Source organism: Saccostrea echinata, unplaced genomic scaffold (genome assembly GCF_033153115.1).
Source record: "Saccostrea echinata isolate AGI-Se365-2 ecotype Australia unplaced genomic scaffold, CSIRO_AGI_Sech_v1 ptg000042l, whole genome shotgun sequence".
Classification (NCBI taxonomy): Eukaryota; Metazoa; Mollusca; class Bivalvia; order Ostreida; family Ostreidae; genus Saccostrea; species Saccostrea echinata.
Window position 1 is genome coordinate 5,890,042 of NW_026889791.1, and position 22,303 is coordinate 5,912,344.

Consider the following 22,303-nt stretch of genomic DNA (forward strand, 5'->3'; position numbering starts at 1 on the left):
ATCACGGTGACCTTCTATTCATAGACTTACTCTAAAGACCCAAGATGCATCAACTGAAAAAAATTTGATGATTCTTAGCCAATTAGTACCCGAAATATTTAATTATAGTCATATAAATTGAAAAGTAGGTCATGGTAACCTACTTTTCAGTAGACCTACTCTGAAGACCCAAGATACATCAACTGACAAATTTTGATGAGATTCTAAGCCAAATAGTACCCGAAAATATTAAATACAGCCATAAAATATCAAAAACAGGTCAAGGTGACCTACTTTTCAGTTGTTGTACTCCACGGACCAAAGATGCATCAACTGACAAAGTTTGATGATTCTAAGCCAATTAGTACCTGAAATATTTAATTAAAGCCATAAATTTTCAAAAGTAGGTCATGGTGACCTACTTTTCAGTCGACTTACTCCGAAGACCCAAGATGCATCAACTGACAAAGTTTGATGATTCTAAGCAAATAAGTACCCGAATTTTAATAATATTTAATATTTAAAATTTAATATTTGATTACAGTCATAGAAATTGAAAAGTAGGTCATGGTGACCTACTTTTCAGTCAAAATACTCTGAGGACCCAAGATACATCAAGTGACAAATTTTGATGATTCTAAGCCAAATAGTACCCAAAAAAAATTTTAAATAGCCATAAAATTTCAAAAGTAGGTCAAGGTGACCTACTTTTCAGTTGACGTTTTTCGAGGACCCAAGATGCATCGACTTACAAAGGTTTATGATCATAGGCCTTAAAATGTCCAAATTGTGCCTTTAAAATGCCTTGAAATCGAATGCCTGCGAAGTTCAAAAAGTTACCCTTGTGGCACAGTGGTAAGAGCCTTTGCTCTAGAGCCATGGAGTAAGGAGTTGATCTTTACGTCGCGGGTTCGAATCCCACTGTGGAATGTGGAGACCGGTCCTTTGGATGAGACTGTATAAATCGAGGTCCCGTGTCACAGTAGGTACTGGCACGAAAAAGATCCCTCACTGCTCAATGGCCCTGAGTGCCGAGTATAGGTCAAAATTTGCAGCTCTCCATCGGCAAGTGGTGGCGTCTCCATATGAGTGAAAAATTCTCGAGGGGGACAACAAACAAACAAAACGTCTCTGTGACCTACTTTTTAATAAATATGTTTTATGGTCCCAAGATGCATCATCTTACAAGATTTAATGATTCTAAACCTCTCAGTATTCAAATTAATGACCTTAATTGTTTTGAAAAAGATTAGCCATAAAATTCAAAAAGTAGGTCAAGATGACCTACTTTTTAGATGACGTACTCCGAGGACCAAAAATACATCAACTGACAAAGTTTGATGATCATAGGCCTTAAATTGTTCAAAATATGCCTCTAAATCATTTTGAAAAAGAATGGCCATAAAATTTAAAAAGTAGGTCACTGTGACCTACTTTTGAGTCAACATGGTTCGAGGTTCTTAGATGCATCAACTGGCAAGATTTGGTGATCCTAGTCTTATTAGTAAGCAAAATATCAACATTTTAATAAAATGTAATTTTTGGTCAACTTTGAAGTGACCTTGAGACCACACCCTTTGCCCCAGGGTGATGCCTTGAACAATTTTTAATCTACAACATATCCTCATCCTTTTGTGTAAGTTTGGTGATAATCTGCCCATTGGTTCTTGAGAAGAAGATTTTTTAGCAACCAGTACTTCTGTTTCTATTTTCCTAATTACCTCCCCTTGTTTAAGGGTCACAACCCTTGTTTTAGTATAAAATTGAGCCCTTGGGCCAAGGATACCCTGTGACAAATTTGACAATAATTGGCCAAGGGGTTCTTGAGTTATGGCCCATATTCTAAAAAGTTTACGCACACCACACAAATGGCCATAGCATTAGCTCTTTGAGCCTTTGGCTCAGAAGAGCTAAAAATACAAAAATGGTGGTCATTGAAGTTGGTGAATCTGTGAATATTGTAAATAACGTCTAAATGAAATATATTAAGAATGTGTCCACAATGATCTAAAATGGAAATAATTATTGTTTGGTCTGGAGTACAGTATTTCCCTAATTAATAGCTATTGTATACTACTGTATTTATGGATATTGTTTAACTACAGTGTCAAACTACAAATGCATTGAATGGGCAAGTTGGAGAAAGATATGTTGTAGCTCAATTCAAGTGAAGAAACATTTGTATATATAAAATACAAAAATGTTCTACACATAAAAATATCACTTAATTATCTCAATATGATATCATGGTTTACAAGAAATTTACATGTTCTGATACGTAGTACAGTACAATTCGTTTATTATCATAGTTTATTTGTCAGGCCAAAACTTTATAATAAGCGACTTTTATAATAACCATAGTCGGCTGAAATTCATGTCGGACAGCTGACGATACGACGTATGTGTAAATTATTGGATGTATTATACATCTTACGTTACATATAATTTCGATTTTTTAGGTTTATTTGAAATACAAGTTAACTGACATATAATTTCACAATATTTACTTACTGTTTCAACTTTTTATTATAACTAAATTCACTTAAATAAAGCTTAATACTCTTCAAACTCAATCTTCTAGATCCCTTGGCATCCATCTTGTTTATTTTGATCTACTTTCATTTTCAATTTATGGTCAATTCAAATTACCAATGTTTCGTTTCGTTTTTTTTTTTTTGTTTTTTGTTTTGGTCACATATCAAATAAATTAACACAGCAACAAAGCATGCATTCAAATTGTTTCTTTTATTCATCCAAAGTAGACATAAAAAATTACCTATTTACACTTAGTGTCGCCGTATAATTAAAATTAATTGATACACTGATGAGCATATGCATTCAAAGCCGCTTGGACAGACTGGTGAAAGAGTTAATTTCACTTAATTATTTCTTAATTAATCGGGTAGTTTTGTAAATGTAATTAACTATGAATATTGATCCAGATACTAAGTGTAAGAAAGCTTGCATGGTTTAATATTGACACTAAATTTAGTTTCAACACATTTGGTAAAACGTATTTATTACGAACGTACAGTTCAGGATTAACATAAGAAGAAAATAAGTTATGAAAAAAAAAGAGTTCGTGTTATCCTGTCATGTACTTCATGAAATAAACAGACTCCCTGTCAATCGCTCAGGTAAGTGCACTGAAGTGTGACTAATCTCCCCAGTCTTTCACTATCGGCAAATTTCAAAGTGAAAATCAAGCCATTGTGTATAGACAAGCGACAGTGCATGAACCACAGGTGTAGATAGATGTTATCTTTTGTTTTGTTGATTGTCCCAAGAGTGAAAAGGTGTGAAAAAAATATTACGGACGGAAATTTTCTATTATAGTAAGCGAAGTGTATACTTTTACCTATGATAATAACAGACGAAATTTATAATGAATTATTAAGAAATGGTTTTGTGTTTCAGATATCTACGATAAAAAAAGAAGTATGATATAAAACCGGTATGATAAAAAACGAATTGTACTGTATCTACATGATGATTTCTAAAAAATCGATAAACAACGCCTCGTCCTATGTTCCAAATTCACCCTACCTAAGGATATTTTAAAAATTATGGCTAAAAATGAGCCTTTCGACCTATATGCCCCATCAACATATAGTCCAAAAATGAGGGTAATTATTAATTCCAGGAATAATTTTTTTTGGTTCAAACTCTTGTAGTACAATTAAAAGAATTGCAAAAAATGTTGGTAAACCATAAAACAACGGCATTCTAGCATCCAAACATGCTTTATTAATATATAAATAAAATTGAAAAAAGTGAAGTTATATTTTCACACTATTATTGTTAAAAAAATTATGAAAATTCATTAAAAAATCACAGTTAAAATTATGTGTAAAAATATCATGATAATATGATATTTTTGAGAAAAATAAAAAAAAAAAACGCGATACAAAATTTTTGACAATACCCATCCCTACTAGGGAGGTAGAAATAACTTTCTGGGATTTAGATGTAAATGTCTTTATTTCCATCAAGTTTAATGAATAAAACAATATTTTAGGATTGTTTTTACTCGGACATATTGGAGTCTACATCCGTGAATCCAACCTTGGCATGAGCCGATCGCAATCTTGCAAATTTCACATTCAAAACACCTTTAGCATAATATTCTTTGTAGAAAATATTGAAAACATCTTCTATTAAATATTTATCCGTTTTTTTTTTTTACCATGGTTTAAGACTATAAACAAGTTAACTAGCATATTAAAAATGTTTTCTTGAATACGCCGCCTTTTTGAATCACACGGAATAAACATGACCTTTACACCTGTCTAAATTTACACAGCTAATCACATTTCTAAGTAATAGAATTTTTTTTCTTTCAGACCTAATTCCAAATAAGGAAAATGCTTTTATTTGACAAAATTTCCATTGGTCATTTAAAAATATCGTTGTCAATCGGACTATTCCAGGGTCAGCTCACAGCACATGGCTTTGTTTACTGGAATACAGACATCATTCTGAAGTCAAATGAAAAAAGCGGATTTATAGATGATCCCAAATAGGCCAGGGGTCTGGGGGCTGCCTAGGCCCCAAGAAGGGGTAAATTGTGTGAAAATCCTGCATTCTGAGCATTTTCTGGCACTTAGTACTCTGAAATTATCTTCTTTTATAAGGAAAAAAAATTACGTATGTTACTTTTTTCCAACATTTTACCGTAGTCATTGACACTTTTGTTTATCAGCTCATGTCATCTTTCATCTGTTATTTCATCAATTTCACCTGCTACAGCAATTGACATTTCCAATAAATCTCTAAACAACTGGCTGAATAAATACTTCGATTGACATCTTTAAAAATTTTGATTCACTAGACTTCTTTCACATTGTTCAATTTTCGCATCCATTACTGCGATGGGTGCTTCTAGTAAAAGTTCCAACGATTGGTTAATTTAATGTTTCTTAAATCCACGTCCACAATGAAATTGCATGTTACATTTAATCAATAAAGTAGGAATAAATTGAAGCAAAAATAGACTAAAATGGTATAATCAGAAAATATTGAGGTTCTTGAAAAAGCTGAATACGAATTTTAGAGTGGATTGAGCAAATCGAAATAGCGGAATTCCGCTTTAAAGCAGAAAAAACCATGCCTGGGAATAAACCTGGCTCAGCACTACCAGGGTTAAGATGTCAGAAACATTTTCAAACATGCCAAAGGGTAAGGTTGCCTTTGTATGGTTGCATTTTGATTCAAAACAGTAGTGAAATTAACAAGAACTTTTTTGTTACAAGGTATTTATCATAGTTATATACATTCTGCTTATAAATGGAGGTTCAAAGAATAAGAAATGATCGTTTTTACTGTAACTGAAAATATTGCGATACATATTGCAATAAAGTTAGAAATATTGTAGTATATCGCAATACTAAATTAGCAGCTAATACCCAGCCCTAATATTGATTTAAGTACCTATTTCTACTATTCAATAGGATATCAGATAAAAATCAGTACAGTCGAACCTCAATATCTCGCAGATTACAATATTTGAAATACTCATACTGCTAAGTCCATCAAGTAAAATCCCACATTTGTTTAACATGGCTTGAATTTTCATTCCAACCATCTCTTTCAACTTTCTGCTTTGATTAAACACCCTGTACACTTACGATGGACCTATGCCTGTGACGTAATATCGCATGCAGTATGGTGCTGAAGGAGTGACTATGCAAATGACCATGACACAAGAAATTTCCAGTCACTTTCTTTTGTTTGTAAGGGATTTATTGCACAGAAAGGTGTGACAGTCTCTTCGCTGCATGACTCGACTGCCACGCCTCTCTGTACAATAAATCCCTTATAAACAAAAGAAAGTACTGTAAAGATAACTTTGATCTTGACCTTGGAGTTTGACCTACTTTTGAAAAACTTTAACCTTGGTCATAACTTTTGAACAGTTTGGTTCTGGGGCTTTCATATTTCACATGTGTATTTCTTGTGACAAGACCTTCCCTTGGGTACCATTAATTTTTACCCTTTGATCTTGGAGTTTGAAGTACTTTTAAAAAACTTTAGCCTTGGCCATAAATTTTGAACGGTTGGAGCTTGGGCTTTCACAGGTATATTTATTGAGTCCTTTTTTCAGATAACAACTATGACCTTGAAGTTTAACTTGCATTTGAGAAACTTTAACCTTCAACATTACAGCTGCCATCATTGTTTCACAAACACATCTTGTTTGGACCTTGCAAATTCTGCAGCTTTTCCTGAAACTTCATATAGATATTAATTCATTTAAAATACTGTTACTTTTTCTGTACACATACAATTTCAATTATGATGAATATGTAACAAGTCAAGGTCATGGGGTTAAAAATCATAGTACATTTGGAAATGCTTGTCACAGGTAATGCACGTGTCAAATCTAAATGCCTTATTTTCACTCCTTCAAAAGAAAGCAAATTTGACAAAATGTTTGAAAATAAGGTCAAACTTGAAAGTGAAGGTCACAGGGTTAAATATCATAGCACATTCAGAATCATTTTGACACATGTAAGACATTTGTCAAATATGAATGCCCTATCATAAGTTATTCAAAAGTTATCACAAAAGTTAAAATTTTTGGAAATTAGGTCAAAATTGAAGGTCAAGGGGTCATATTCAAAAGCCCTTTCTTTTCTCAATCAAAAGTTATAAGGAAAGATAAAATTTTTGAAAATTAGGTCAAACTTCCAAGGTCAAGGGGTCAAAAACCATAGTATATTGGAAAGGACTTGTCACAGGTAATGTGCATACGTCATATGAATGCCCTATCTTTTCTCATTCAAATTTTATGACCAATTTAAAGTAATGTTAAAATTTTTGAAAAGTAGGTCAAACTTTAAGGTCAAGGGGTCAAAATCCATAGTACATTTGAAAAGGCTTTGTCACAGGTAATGCATATGTCAAATACGAAAGTCCTATCTCTTCTCATTCAAAAGTTATGACCAAAATTAAAGTTTTTGTGACAGACTGACAGACGGACGGACTGACAGATTGACAGACAGACAGACGAATGAGATTTGATGACCCTTTGCTTTTGCAAAAGTAGGTGACAAATATACGAGCAAATACAGTTGAGCAATACTTATTAAGAGTCGGAAATATACAGTATATGATATAAAATCAATTCCAAATGCAAGTATATTTTTAGCATTGTAAATATGAACAACAGAAAATAAGCAACCTGTATTAAGAAACCACCTGTCATGCATCACCTTTTTTCCATCCTCCACTAAAAGGTCTCTTAATTCAAGTTTGACTGAACATAATATAACACTCATTACCTGTCTGCCATCCAACATCAGTTGATACTCTAATTAATTCCTTCATTACTACAAAAAATAAAAAAATGAAAATATAAAAAAAAGTACATTCATCTCATAATTGAACAAAAGCAATTTTTTTATCTTATACTTGCAGCTCAAAACAAATAATGTGCAACACCGGTAACTTGAATGAAAATATATTAGGTGAAAATATATCTACTGACACCTTAGCATCTACCTGTTTAAAGGTATTCAATGTATAAAGACCATATTTTGTATCTAATAAATGAACAGTCCTATATTTGTAATTATGGTATCATTTTGATAGTGTTGTAAAATAAAATTACTCCACCAAAGAAATTTCAAAAATTTTGATTATTGTTAAATTAATTGCACCTTGAATTTTACATTTAAGTCTATGGGCAATGCATATATTATTAAAATATTGTAAAAAGTTATTTGAATTTCATAAAAAGCTCTTGGTGAAAATATGCATACACTCTCTTATTCATAAAATATGAAATAAAATTAATCATTTACCACAGATATTTTGATGAAATTAAAATTTTCTTCTTTGCATCAAGGGCAGATAACTCTTCAAAAAATCTAAAAGCGCAAAATGACCAGTTTCATATATGTTATCAGCATTGTATCTAGCAATGCAATTTTAACTAGTTTAAAATGATTCAAAATTGTTCAAAATCCCATTGTTATACATTGAATACCTTAATTACAATGTCACTAACAATGACCTCAACATAACCGTTATAAAAACAACTCATTATTGGTTCAGCGGACTGATAATTCACTCCAAAATAAGCGATAATTCAAAATAAGTGATTTCAATTCAATCAATATTGCAAGAAAAAATAATGAGAGACTGAGACTGGGGATTGATTTTTACTTCTGATCAAATTAAGCAATATTTCAAAATAAGTGATTTCAATATAAGTGGAGTAGGCTGTATCATGTGTATGTAATTTATAAATGAAAAGAAAGATATTGCTTACAAGTTTGTACAAAAGACTTCCAAGTCCACAATGTCTTTCTTGGAGACAATTTGACAACTGTAGCAAAATCCCCATTTCTCTTATTTCTTTTGCAGATATGATGCCAAAACACCCAACTCAAGTACCATACTCACCAACCCTCATTCCAATGAACAAGATTTTTATTCACATCATTGTTTTACTGCTCTAAGAATAGTTCAGCATTTTCTTCATAATTAATAGTACCATTGTTCTCATAATCCGAAATATTGTCATCAGATCATCCTTTGTCTGAAGGGAAAGTGCAAGAATAATTATGATCTGTACTAAAATATATTAAAATTCAAACAAAATTACACCATTGTCAAAAAAATGACCTACAATTTCTTTTCCATCAATTATAAACTATTTTTGATAGAGTACAAGTTATCTTTAGCGATTCTTGATATAATTTTAAACAAATACCTTGAATGCATGATAGACACTTTGTCTTCTGCTGCCTTGTCACTGCTGTTGGTTTAATTTGCCATTTTTATATTGGCCATTTTTAAAATTTTCTTCTTACATATCCCACAAATTTTTAGGCCATCTTTGAGTTTTGATGAAAATGATACCTTCCTTATCTTCACGTACTATAGAGCAGGAAGGGGAGATAACTGAATTTTCAAAAACAATGAAATGGGCAAATATTTCTGTTTAGGAATGGTGGGCACAGCTTTCAGAAAGATAAAACATAGGTAATCAGAGATTACAGAGCTCACCTCAACGAATATTGTCTTTAAGTAAGGCAAAGTCCTACACTAAACTAATAATCTAGGAGTGTGCATCCCTAGATGCAACATTTATGCAATTTTGGTCTGACAGGGCTTGCAGTTGTTACTTGGGAATAGACTTATCTGAAAACTTAAAACTAGTCACTCATTCAGAAAATGTAAGTCAAATCCAGCATTCGAAGCAAGTTTTGAGATTGTTCGTCCCTTGATGCATCATCCATGCAAGTTTGGTTCAGATAGGCCTTATAATTTCTTGGAAATGAGATCTGCTCCAAAAACTTTAATATGGTTACTCATCTGGAAAATGTAGGTCAGATCCAGCATCCGAAGCAAGTCCAGTAGTGTGAATCCTTAGATGTATCATCCATGCAAGTTTGGTCAATATAGGGTTTATAGTTACTTGGAAATGACATCTGCTCCAAAAACTTTAACCTGGTCACTCATCCTGAAAATATAGGTCAGATTCAGCATCTGAAGCAAGTCCAGTAGTGTGCATCCTTAGATATATCATCCATGCAAGTTTAGTCAATATAGGGCTTATAGTTACTTGGAAATGAGATCTGCTCCAAAAACTTTAACCTGGTTACTCATCTGGAAAATGTAGGTCAGATCCAGCATCCGAAGCAAGTCCAGTAGTGTACATCCTTATATGTATCATCCATGCAAGTTTGGTCAATATAGGGTTTATAGATATATAGAAATGACATCTGCTCCAAAAACTTTAACCTGGTCACTCATCCGGAAAATATAGGTCAGATTCAGCATCTGAAGCAAGTCCAGTAGTGTGTATCCTTAGATGTATCATCCATGCAAGTTTGGTCAATATAGGGCTTATAGTTACTTGGAAATGAGATCTACTCCAAAAACCTTAACCTAGTCACTCATCCGGAAAATGTAGGTCAGATCCAGCATCCGAAGCAAGTTCAGTCGTGTGCATCCTTAGATGTATCCTCCATGCAAGTTTGGTCAATATAGGGCTTATAGTTACTTGGAAATGAGACCTGCTCCAAAAACTTTAACCTGCTCCAAAAACATTAACCTGGTCATTCTTTAGCTGAAATTGCAGCATCTGAAACCTTGACTGGTACAATGAAACAAACTAGAAGCATCCTCCATGCATCTCTGACTAACATAGGCCATAGAAGTACTTGAAAAGAAAACTGCTCCAAAAACCTTAACCTGGGACGCCGACACCGAGGGTATTACATAAGCTCCCCCAACTTCGTTGAGGTGAGCTAAAAAGAGGTGATACTTCTACAAGAGGCCCATGGGCTACAATGCTCACCTGATTAACTATGGACCTTTTTGTCCTTCATTCTTTTATATTCCTATGTAAACTTTAATCACCTATTGTATCCCCACCCTACCGCTAGGGGATCATGATTTGAACAAACTTTGAACAAACAGCTATGCTGTTCTTGAAAAGAAGATTTTTTAAAAATTTTCCTACGGTACAGCTGAGTAATTGCTGGAAAATACCAGCCACACGTTTTTGTGTGGACTTGAAAAATGGTGGTGTTTTTGATGTTTCGCTTTCAGCACATAGCTGGCATATGGTGCAACATGGTGTGTACAATGTGGAACTTGGTGTGTTTGCTCCATGGAACTCTGTGCTGGTTAATCATTGTAAAGTCAGTAGAAATTACTTTAAACATGTTAAAAATAATTCATTGCAGATTTTAGGATAAAATAAACATAAAAATAGAGTTAAAAATGCAAGCAATAATTGATTGAGAGGAGAAATAGCAGACAGTTTCTTATGTTTTGGTTTCAGTTTTGGGGGGTAGTCATTGACTTCTAAAGCTTCATACCTATGGCTTTTCAGACCAACTTCACACAGATTAGCATTTTGGGGGGGGGGGGGGGGGGGGGGGGGTTCATGGTCAATTTTAATTGGTTTTGAATATACATTTTATAAGTCTGCAAATTCCAGGGGGGATCCAGATCCCCCCCCCCTCTACCCTAGATCCACAAATGCACATTCTTTACTCATGAAAATCTAAATCTGTCAATGAATTTTTCTTCAGAATAAAATACAAGAGGCCCATGGCCCAATCGCTCACCTGAGCACACTGGCTAGGGAGAAGCAGAAATCAGTTCAATGTATTGAAAAGTTTTAAGGGGGGGGGGGGGGCTTATATTTACACTACCTCAGGATGCTTCTATTTCAATATTACTAATCATGGCTTTGCTGTTCTTAAACAGAAGAATTTTAAAGATTTTTTTTCTTATGTATTCCTATATACGTAAATTGTCATTAGGCCCCACACCCACCGTAAATTTGAACAAATTTGAATCTACACTAACCTGAGGATGTTCCTATAATAATATGACAAATCATGGCTTTGCTGTTCTTGAGCAGCAGATGATTCCTATATATTCTTATGCAAATCTTTGACCCTTTGTTGTGCCCAAACCCCTGGAGGGTCATGATTTGACAAACTTGATTCTACAATACCTAAGGTTGCTTCTGTATAAATATGACGAATAATGGCTTAGTTCTTCTCATAGGAAATATCTTTAAAAATCTTCTTTTCAAGAAAAGCTATGTCTAATAATGGCTTAGCTGTTCCTGAAACGAAGATTTCTAAAGATATTTCCTATATATTCCTATGGTAAACTTTTACCCCCCTGTTGTGGCCCCACCCCCAGGGGTCATGGTTGGAACAAACTTGAATCTACACTACCTCAGGATACTTCTGTAATAATATGACTAATCATGGCTTTGCTGTTCTTGAGAAGATTTTTAAAGACATTTTTATATATTCCTATGCAAAACATTGACTCCCTCTTGTGGCCACGCCCTACCCTAGGGGGTTATGATATGAAAAGATTTGAATCTGGGTATGTAATGAAGCTTTCAAATAAGTTTCATCTTTTCTTCTTGCCCAGTGGTTCTTAAGAAGAGTTGCCTGCATGGCGCAGTGGTTAGAGTGTCTGCTCTAGAGTTGTGGAGTAAGGAATTGATCCTTATGTCGCAGGTTCGAATCCCACTGCGGGACATGGAGATTGGTCCTTTGGATGAGACCGTATAAACCGAGGTCCCACGTCTCAGTAGGTGCTGGCATGAAAAAGATCCCTCACTGCTCAATGGCTCTGAGTGCCTAGTATAGGTCAAAATTTGTAGCCCTCCACCGGCAAGTGGTGGCGTCTCCATATGAGTGAAAAATTCTCGAGAGGGAAGTTAAACAACAATCAATCAATCAATCAATCAATTTTGGGAAGAAGATTTTTAAAAGATGCCCCCAAATTTCACGAATTCTTAATTACCTCCCCTTGAAAGAGGGCGCGCAACTTCCTGTGAACAAACTTGAATCCCCTTCACCAACGATGCTTTGTGGCAAGTTTGGTAGAAATTGGCCCAGTGGTTCTTGAGAAGTCGAAAATGTGAAAAGTTTACAGATGACAGACGGACACCGTACACTCTTTGATGAGAAAAGCTTACTTGAGCCTTTGGCTCAGGTGAGCTAAACAAGAGGCCCAAGGGCCTTAGCGATCACCTGAGTACAATACAACAATTTAGAGGATCCATAAACTAATAAATGAAGCTTTGTTGCCCAAAAGCAAGAAAAATAGTATGATTAACATCAACAAAATAATTGGTCTAGTATCTATCTGTCCCCCATTTATCACTATTACCATGCAGACTATTAACAAAATGTCTATTTTTAACCCCATATTATTACTTCTCACATTGGCCTCTCTTGGCCTTTGAAGAACATTTAAAAAGAAAAGTTATTTTTGTCTCATTTTTATTCATTTATTATTTCCAAGTCTACCTGATCATTAAAACTATGAAAGTACTTTTTGTATGATACAATAAATATTCTTGCATAATTTTCTTATTCATTAACCTTTCAAGTACATTATTCACAGTGATTAATTATCAAAGGTGAATGGCAAAGGGAAATAACTTTGCTCAGCAGAATACAAGTTAATAGAGCCCTCCCCAGGACCAGAACGCTTGACTAAATGGTCCAGGTGTTCAAAATTCTGGTAAAAATACCCTTACACGTTGCATATTAAAACTTTTACTCTGTTTGCCTTGAATATGCCCAGAAGCATAGAAGATATTCAAAGAAATGCATTTTCACTTTATTTTTAAATAAATAAATTCCCATCTTTACACCAGAACATCTGACCCATTGGCCATGAACTCACAATTCTGGAAGAAGCATCCTTGCACATCATAACTATAAACTTGTTTCTTTGCTTTATAACCAGTAGTACAAAAAATATTTTGAAAGAAATTATGCATTTTCACTATATAATCAATAGAGCCCCTCCCCTTTCAACAGTACCCCTGACCCAGGGACCATGATTTCAAGATTTTGGAAGAGGCATTCTTCCATATCATAACCATGCACTTCCTTTGTTTGAAAAATACCCAGGTGCAGAGAAGAAGATTTTGAAAGATTTTATGCATTTTCCCTATATAATCAATAGAGCCCCGCCCTAACACCAGAACCCCTGACCCAGGGGTCATGAAATTCATAATTTCTGAGGAGGCAGCCATGCTCATCATAACTTTGTACTTAGTTTATTTAATATCCAGGGACAGAGAAGAAGATTTTCAAAGAATTAATGCATTTTCACTATATATGTCAATAGAGCCCCGCCCCAACACCAGAACCCCATACCAAAGGGCCATGAAATTCACAATTTTGGAAGAGACAACCATGCTCGTGATAACTATGCACTTGAACCAGGGGCCATGAAATTCACAATTTTGGAAGAGGCACTCTTGCTCTTCATAACTATGCACTAAGTTAGTTTATTTAATACCCAGGAGCAGAGAAGAAGATTTTCAAAGAATTAATGCAATTTTACTATATAATCAATAGTGCCCTGCCCTAAAACCAGAACCCCTGACCCAGGTGCCATGAAATTCACAATTTCTGAAAAGGCAGCCATGCTCACCATAACTACGTTCTTAGTTAGTTTATTTAATACCCAGTAGCGGAGAAGATAATGAATGAAAATTAAATACACAAAAAAATACAATGGACACTTGCCTATTGTCTAAGGTATTCCATATATACAGATATGTTTTTGTCACTTGCCTAGTGCTTCAATTCAGTACAGACTTGGGTATACAACTGGCTATTTGCCACTTGTCACTAATTACAGTAAGTTACCCTGGCTCTCTGTGATTCTTTGTTCACTTTGATAAAGTATAAATATTTTATCCATTTCCTTGTCAACCATGACTCAACCAGTGACAATAACTTGTCTACTGTCAAACATATCACAGTGTAAACATACTGTGTACAATTACAGCTTCTGCTTAATATCTGAATAATCTTTATGTCAATCTTTTATATTGCTTTCAAGGCAAGAATCTGACTTTGAGCATGCTTTGCTCATACCAAACATTCATTTTTATTTTGTTTCTCTCTCTCTCTCTCTCTCTCTCTCTCTCTATATATATATATAAGTTGAGATCAAAAGATGTTGATGTGGTTGAAAAGCTTACATCAGTATGTTTGATAAAAAATATGAATGGTATCTTTAAAACCGAGCTTAACACAAATTTAAGAAATGTGAGGTCAAGGTCAAAGGAAAGGACAAGGTAAAAAAATATTAATGCAGTTGAATAGCTCTAATCAGTATGTATCAACATATGAAATTTGATAATACTATCCTACATTGTTTCTTTAAAACTGAGCTAAAGACTAATTTAAGAAAAGTGAGGTCAAGGTCAAAGTAAAAAAAATGCTGATTCAGTTGATAGCTCTAATCAGTATGTATCAGCATATGAAATATGATAAAAAATATCTTAGTGGTATCTTTATTACTCAGCTAAACACTAATTTAAGAAAAGTGAGGTGAAAGTCAAAACAAGGGTTGAGGTTAAAAAATTTTGATGCAGTTGAATAGCTAACATCAGTATGTATCAGCATATGAAGTATGATTACACTATCTTGAATGATTTCTTTAAAACTGAGCTAAACACTAATTAAAGAAAAGTGAGGTCAAGGTCAAAAGAAAGAAAAAAAATGTTGATGCAGTTGAATAGCTTTCACCAATATCTATCAGCATATGAAGTTTGATAAAAAAAAACCTTGAATAGTTTCTTTGAAACTGAGCTAAACGCACGACAGAAGGACAGATGGAAGGACAGAATGAAAGACACACATGACAAACTCTACATGCTCCACCATGTTTATGGCGGGGCAAAAAATGTAGTTTCTTGAAAAATTACTGTCCGGATAAACGAGTCATTTTTCAATGAGCTATTCCATTTCGTAGTAGAAATCGACCGTCTGGATGCAGAACACAAATTTCCGGATTAATAGGACAAAATACCGAGGAAAAAATTGGTTCCAAAAAAATGTGAAGCGTCCGGATAAACGCAGCGCCACTGTATCTGATACAATTAACCAGTTAATGGGTCAGAACATCTTGCTGTTAACAGATTGGCAAATCTGTATTTGATTGCCATCACTACTCCATATATGCCAGTAAACTGGCATATATGTGTTTTTCCAAGATAAATAAATATAAAAGCATTGTTCACCAATTGGGAAAAAATACTGCCAAATTGGGAAAAACTGAACTCATTTTCAATTGGGAATGGGGCCGAATTTCGGCGCCCCTGAGAAGGTACTGACAAGTCCCTGAAAGGGGAGGGGGAATGATTTGAACAAACTTGAATCTACACTAATTGAGGATGCCTCCATATTTCTTTGACAAATCATGGCTTAAGAAGATTTTTTATAAAATTTCCCATAAGTTTTATCTTCTATTGTGTCAATGCCCTACCCTCAGGGGACATAATCCTTGCTGTTCTTCAGATTTTTAAAGATTTTTCCAATGTATATCTGGCCCAACCCTACTCCTGGGGGCCATGATTAGAACAAACTTGAATCTACACTACCTAAGGATTCTTCCATATAAATATGACTATTCATGGCTTCCCTTTTTTTAAAAAGAAGTTTTTTAATGATTACTCCTATGTACATCTATGTAAACCTTTGATCATCCATTGTAACCCCACCATACCCCTGGGGGTCATGATTTGAACAAACTTAAATCTACACTACCTAAGGATGCTTCCATATAAAATAAAACATGTTTAATCATTGCTCTGCTGTTCTTGAGAAGAAGATTATAAAAGATTTTTCCTATATATTCCTATGTAAAACTTTAATCATCCATTATGGCCCCCACTTACCCCTAGGGGTCATTTGAACAAACCTGAATCTACACTACCTTCGGATGTTTCCATATAAGTTTCATCTTTCCTGGCCCAGTGGTTCTTGAGAAGATTTTTAAAACATGCCACCATATTTTCACTATTTCTTAATTATCTCCCCTTGAAAGAGGGAGTGGCCCTTCATTTGAACAAACTTGAATCCTCCTCACCGAAGGATTCTTTGTGGCAAGTTTGGTCAAAATTGACCCAGTGGTTCTGGAGATGATGAAATTGTGAGAAGTTAACTACTACGACGACAATGACGACAACAACAACAGACAACAGACAAATTTTGATCAGAAAAGCTCACATGAGCTTCTGGCTCAGATGAGCTAAAATGGCTGGAAAACGTAAGATATGTCAGACTAGTTTTATAGTAACTTCAATAGGGGTGTGCAATATTACCAGTTTGCAATATTCAAAGTAAAATATGCAATATATCGCAATATGGTTTTCACTTGAAATACCCAATTCTAAACTTCAATCCCAATTGAGTTTGATGAATGGGATCTTCATTCTAATGATCAGAATCAAAGTTAACTAATTTACACACTGCATGTTTTTCATTTTGAATTTCCCATAAAAAATTGACAAGAGATTTTAACTTTGATTTCACATCAGCAACTAAAAAAAAAATCTTTCCAGAAAAAATCCAATCAGAGAAATGGCCAGCAATAATCACTTGTCCATGAATTTTCACTGGTACCAGACAAGCACTGATAACTGATAACATTTTAAGTATATCATTTTATTAAAAATGTTAAAGCATTAATGAATTGTGCATAGCAGGATGCATAGCTGTGATGCATAGCAGGGATCGTGAATGCATGATGGTACCACCACGCAAACAACACCTGGAGAAACACTGGACTGTGTAGCATAAGCTAAGTTGACTTAATGGAGGTGAGCCAAAAGAAAATATACAGAAACAAGTGAGGTGTTAATGAAGTCCACTTGTTTACCATATTTTATGGAAATCAAACTGTAATAATGTCAACAAGAGGCCCATGGGCCACAAAGCTCACCAGAATAACTTTGGCCTTGCTGTTTTTCACCTGATTTCCCCCCTTTGTAGTACTTATTGTGGCCCCGCCCTACCCCAGGGAGTCATGATTTGAACAATTTAGAATCTACACTACCCCAGGATGCTGCCACTTAAGTTTCAGCCTCTGGCTCAGTGGTTCTTGATAAGATTTTTTATAGATTTTTCTTAAATATTTCAATGTGAAACTCCCAGGGGTCACGATTTGAACAATTTAGAATCTACACTACCCCAGAATGCCTCACATTAGTTTCAGCTTTTCTTGCCCAGTGGTTCTTGAGAATAAGATTTTTAAAGATTATTTCTACATATTTCAATGCAAAACTTGGATTCCCTATTGTGGCCCCGCCCTACTCCCGGGGGTCATGTTTTGAACAATTCAGAATCTACACTACCCCAGAATGCTTCCACATAATTTTCAGCTTTTCTGGCCCAGTGGTTCTTGAGAAGAAGATTTTTAAAGATTTTTACTACATATTTCAATGTAAAACTTGGATTCCCTATTGTGGTCCTGCCCTACCCCCAGGGGCAGGGATGGGGTAATGGTAATGTGTAATGGTAATTGACAGTAATTAATTACAAATTTTGATGTAATTGAAAGTAATGACTAATTGGCCCGATTTTCAATTACATGTAATTGTAATTTAATTAATTACTTTTGAGAAAAGCAAGTAATTCACAATTACTTTTCAATTACATTCAATTACACTGGTGTTTAATAAATGAGAAATAGTCCCCCTCTCCTTTTTTCAAATTCCAAACACTTTATTCAAGAAATGTTAACTGATTTTTAGGACAAAATGTTCTATATTTAAAAAAAATTATATATTTTCCTTATTTAGTGAATTGCTGTTTCCTCTTTAAAATGCATTTTCTTCAAAACTTTTTAATATTATTTATCTCCTTGTTAATAAATATATTAAATAAAATTAATAATTTCAATTAAGTTGTTTATGAATTGAAACTTAAAATATCTAGTCCAATCAGGGTTAGAAACTCCCTAAAATTACAACTCGCAAATAATTGCGAGTACCAAGAAAGTGAACTCGCAATTTTATAAGACTACTCGCAATTTTCATAAAAAGTTAAATTTATATAAATTAAATACATGTAACTTAAGGAAAAAGTAACTACTGTACAATACACAAAATACAACTACAGTGTGACTTTTATTTAAATTACTGATTTAAATCAAAAGCATTGTGTTCTGCCATATTATATAATTTTGCTACAGTTTCAATGCAAAAAAAATCAACTCGCAAGTTTTTGCGAGTTACCTAATTTTTAACTTGCAATTTGGGAATTCTTACTCGTGTTTTGCGAGTTGTATATAGTGAATTTCGAACCCTGCCAATGGCTTCTAATCCTTTGTTTGCCATACCTACAGCTTGTGTAAGAAGTGATTAACAGGTGCTAATTAGTTCCCTAGGGTTATATACATATTAACACTTGACTTAAATAGAGATTTTACACATATTTTGACTTTACCTATTGGTAGTTTTATACACATACATTGACTATGTCTTCCCACAAATCTTTATTAAAATATATAATTTGGTGTTATAACGCCAATTTTTCTATTTTAATAAAAATTTGTGGGAATATAGTAGTTTAACACACAATATGTCAAATACTATTATAACATTTTGAGATGTATAGCCTAGGATGATGAAAAAAGCAGGAAACAAGGAAAAATGCATCCATTGTTTTGCATAAATATATCAGAAAGCTAAAAACCCAACACATGAATTAATGGAGCATCCAGGTCCTGTAAAAGGACCATGTCCCTGTTGAAAATTGGCTCTTTTTTCCCAAAATTCAGGTAACAATTCCCAACTGATGACCAAATTCAATTTTTTGATGCTGTTTATACATAGAAATAACATTTCAAATTTTAATCATCTTTAAACATATATATCATGTATATATGGGGAACAAGTCCACTATTTAACTCTTAAATCAACAAATAAATATAAGCTAACATTTTCTTATTTTGCCACTTTTTCGATTAAAAGGGTACAGGACCCTGTACCAAAAAGGGTCAATTAAGCCCTGAAACTTTCTATATTAGACAGTATTTATTTATTCCTGTCACAAATACCCCAGTGCAAAATATCTTCAGTGTGGCAGAAAAATCTTTAAACCTGATACATGTAGGTTAGGGGACACAATATTTTAAAATTTCATTAACATCTGAACAATGTTAATGTAAAAAATAGTAACTGAATCCATATGAATATAAATGAACGTTCATGACTATTTATCATTGTTTATTTTTATATGTTTTTTCTTAATGTAATTTGTAATTCAATTAATTACATTTGCAAAGTGATTGTAATTTAATTAATTACATTTCAAAATCCTTGTAATGGTAATGGTAATTTAATTGAAGGTTTTGGGCAAGTTATTGTAATTAAATTAATTACTTTTCTATGTAATTGACCCCATCCCTGCCCGGGGGTCATGATTTGAACGATTTAGAATCTACACTACCCCAGGATGTTTCCACATAAGTTTCAGCTTTTCTGCCCCAGTGGTTCTTATTTTGAAGATTTAATGACCCCACCCAATTTTTGTCTTTTCTTGATTATCTCCCCTTTGAAGGGGACTTGGCCCTTCATTTTAACAATTTAAACTCCCCTTCACCCTTTCAAGGATGCTTTGTAATAAGTTTGGTTAAAATTGGCCCAGTGGTTATTGAGAAGAAGTTGAAAATGTGAAAAGTTTACAGGTGAGCTAAAAACTGGAACTTTTTTTTAACCTTGAGATACAAACCAGAGATCTCAGATAGTTAGACAGATGGGCAGACAGACAACAGATGATGGGTGATCAGAAAAGCTACTTCAGGTGAGCTAAAAAGAACATTTATCTCTATAAAAATCATCTGCCAAAGAAAGCAGTGTCATACAGACAACACACATCACTAACATTTCTGAAGAATACAACTTACTGATATGGTAAAAAACAGAATGGAATCTGTGATTTCAACACGAATGATCTCTCAATGAATGGTAGTCATTCCTCCTAGATAATCAATGCGCTCTCTACAAGAAAAATGTTTTTAAAATTTCTTTAATAGTAATTTGTAAATTTGAAAAACAACAAGGGCCTTACCTTCCATCTAAGTATTATTAGTTTTTTCTACCTATGACTACTTTGGGCCCACCTGAGCTTTTCTTAGACTTGTATTTTTATATCTTTTAGTTTGATAAGAACTCTTTATTTGTTATGAACTTATCATACAACGGACTAACCTTATTGTCAAACCCTAGTCTTACACTAACATATTTTCATTCGGACTAATAAAATAATAATAATAACTAGAAACTTATTGCCATGGCAACAAGAAGGTCTTCCATCCCTTTTCTGTCATGAGAGAAGACTTGATTCCTCACTCACAACAGTATCTGTAATACGTTGTGCATTCCTACATGAAATACTATAAAATGTAAATTGTAAACTATACTGCGTAATTTGAACGGAAAATTATACCAGATATCATTTCATAGATACAGTATTATATTTCAAAACAAGAGGCCCAAGGGCCACATCGCTCACCTGAGCACTGTGGCTAGGAAAAAAGGAAAAATCAGTTTAGTATTGAAAAGCTTAAATGATAAGTGGTCTCAACCTACTCCTAAAAAGGGAGTGGGGGGGGGGGGGGTCATGATTTGAACAAACTTGAATCTACAATATCTGAGGATGCTTCCACATAAATATGACAAACCGTGGCTTTGCTGTTCTTGAGATTTTTAAAGATTTTTCCTATATATTCCTATGTAAAACTTTGATCGTCCAATGTGGCCCCATCCTATCCCCGGGGGTCATGATTTGAACAAACTTGAATCTACACCACCTGAGGATGCTTCCACATAAATATGACCAATCATAGCTTTGCTGTTCTTGAGAAGAAGATTTTTGAAGATTTTTCCTATGTACACCTATGTTAAACATTGATCGTCCATTTTGGCCCCACCCTACCCCTGGGGGTCATGATTTGAACAAACTTGAATCTACACCACCTGAGGATGCTTCCATATAAATATGACCAATCATAGCTTTGCTGTTCTTGAGAAGATTTTTAAAGATTTTTCCTATATATTCCTATGTAAAACTTTGATCGTCCAATGTGGCCCCACCCTACCCCCGGGGGTCATGATTTGTACAAACTTGAATCTACATCACCTGAGGATGCTTCCAAATAAATATGACCAATCAAAGCTTTGCTGTTCTTGAGAAGATGATTTTTGAAGATTTTTTCCTATGTACACCTATGTTAAACATTGATCGTCTATTTTGGCCCCACCCTACCCCTGGGGGTCATGATTTGAACAAACTTGAATCTACACCACCTGAGGATGCTTCCATATAAATATGACCAATCATAGCTTTGCTGTTCTTGAGAAGAAGATTTTTGAAGATTTTTCCTATATATTCCTATGTAAAACTTTGATCATCCAATGTGGCCCCACCCTACCCCCGGGGGTCATGATTTGTACAAACTTGAATCTACACCACCTGAGGATGCTTCCAAATAAATATGACCAATCATAGCTTCGCTGTTCTTGAGAAGAAGATTTTTGAAGATTTTTCCTATATATTCCTATGTAAAACTTTGATCGTCCATTGTGGCCCCACCCTATCCCCGGGGGTCATGATTTGAACAAACTTGAATCTACACTACCTGACAATAGTTCCACATGAGTTTCATCTTTCCTGGCCCACTGGTTCTTGAGAAGAAGATTTTTCAATAATGCCATTAATTTTTTGCTATTTCGTAATTATCTCCCCTTGGAGGAGGGCGTGGCCCTTCATTTGAACAAACTTGAAACTCCTTCACCCAAGGATACTTTGTGCCAAGTTTGATTGAAATTGGCCCAGTAGTTCTGGAGAAGAAGATGAAAATGTGAAAAGTTTACGACAACAACGACGCCGACGCCGCCGACGCCGACGACAGACAACGGACAAATTTTGATCAGAAAAGCTCACTTGAGCCTTCGGCTCAGGTGAGCTAAAAAGTACAAAAAAATCCAGACATTCTGGGGATTGAGTCCAGG

The 22,303-nt window shown here is 34.4% G+C and overlaps 1 protein-coding gene across 2 annotated transcripts in view; it reads right to left on the minus strand.

Annotated features, from left to right (window-relative positions):
* Window positions 1-20,255, minus strand: part of LOC133200990 (C-terminal-binding protein-like) — a 120,710-nt gene extending 100,455 nt beyond the window's left edge. The window contains exon 1 of one of the 2 annotated variants that reach the window (XM_061336796.1): window positions 20,197-20,255. The gene's annotated coding sequence lies outside the window, so the exon portion shown is untranslated. The remainder of the gene's footprint in view (window positions 1-20,196) is intronic. The other variant, XM_061336797.1, reaches the window with a different exon arrangement.
* Between the last annotated feature and the right edge of the window lie 2,048 nt (window positions 20,256-22,303).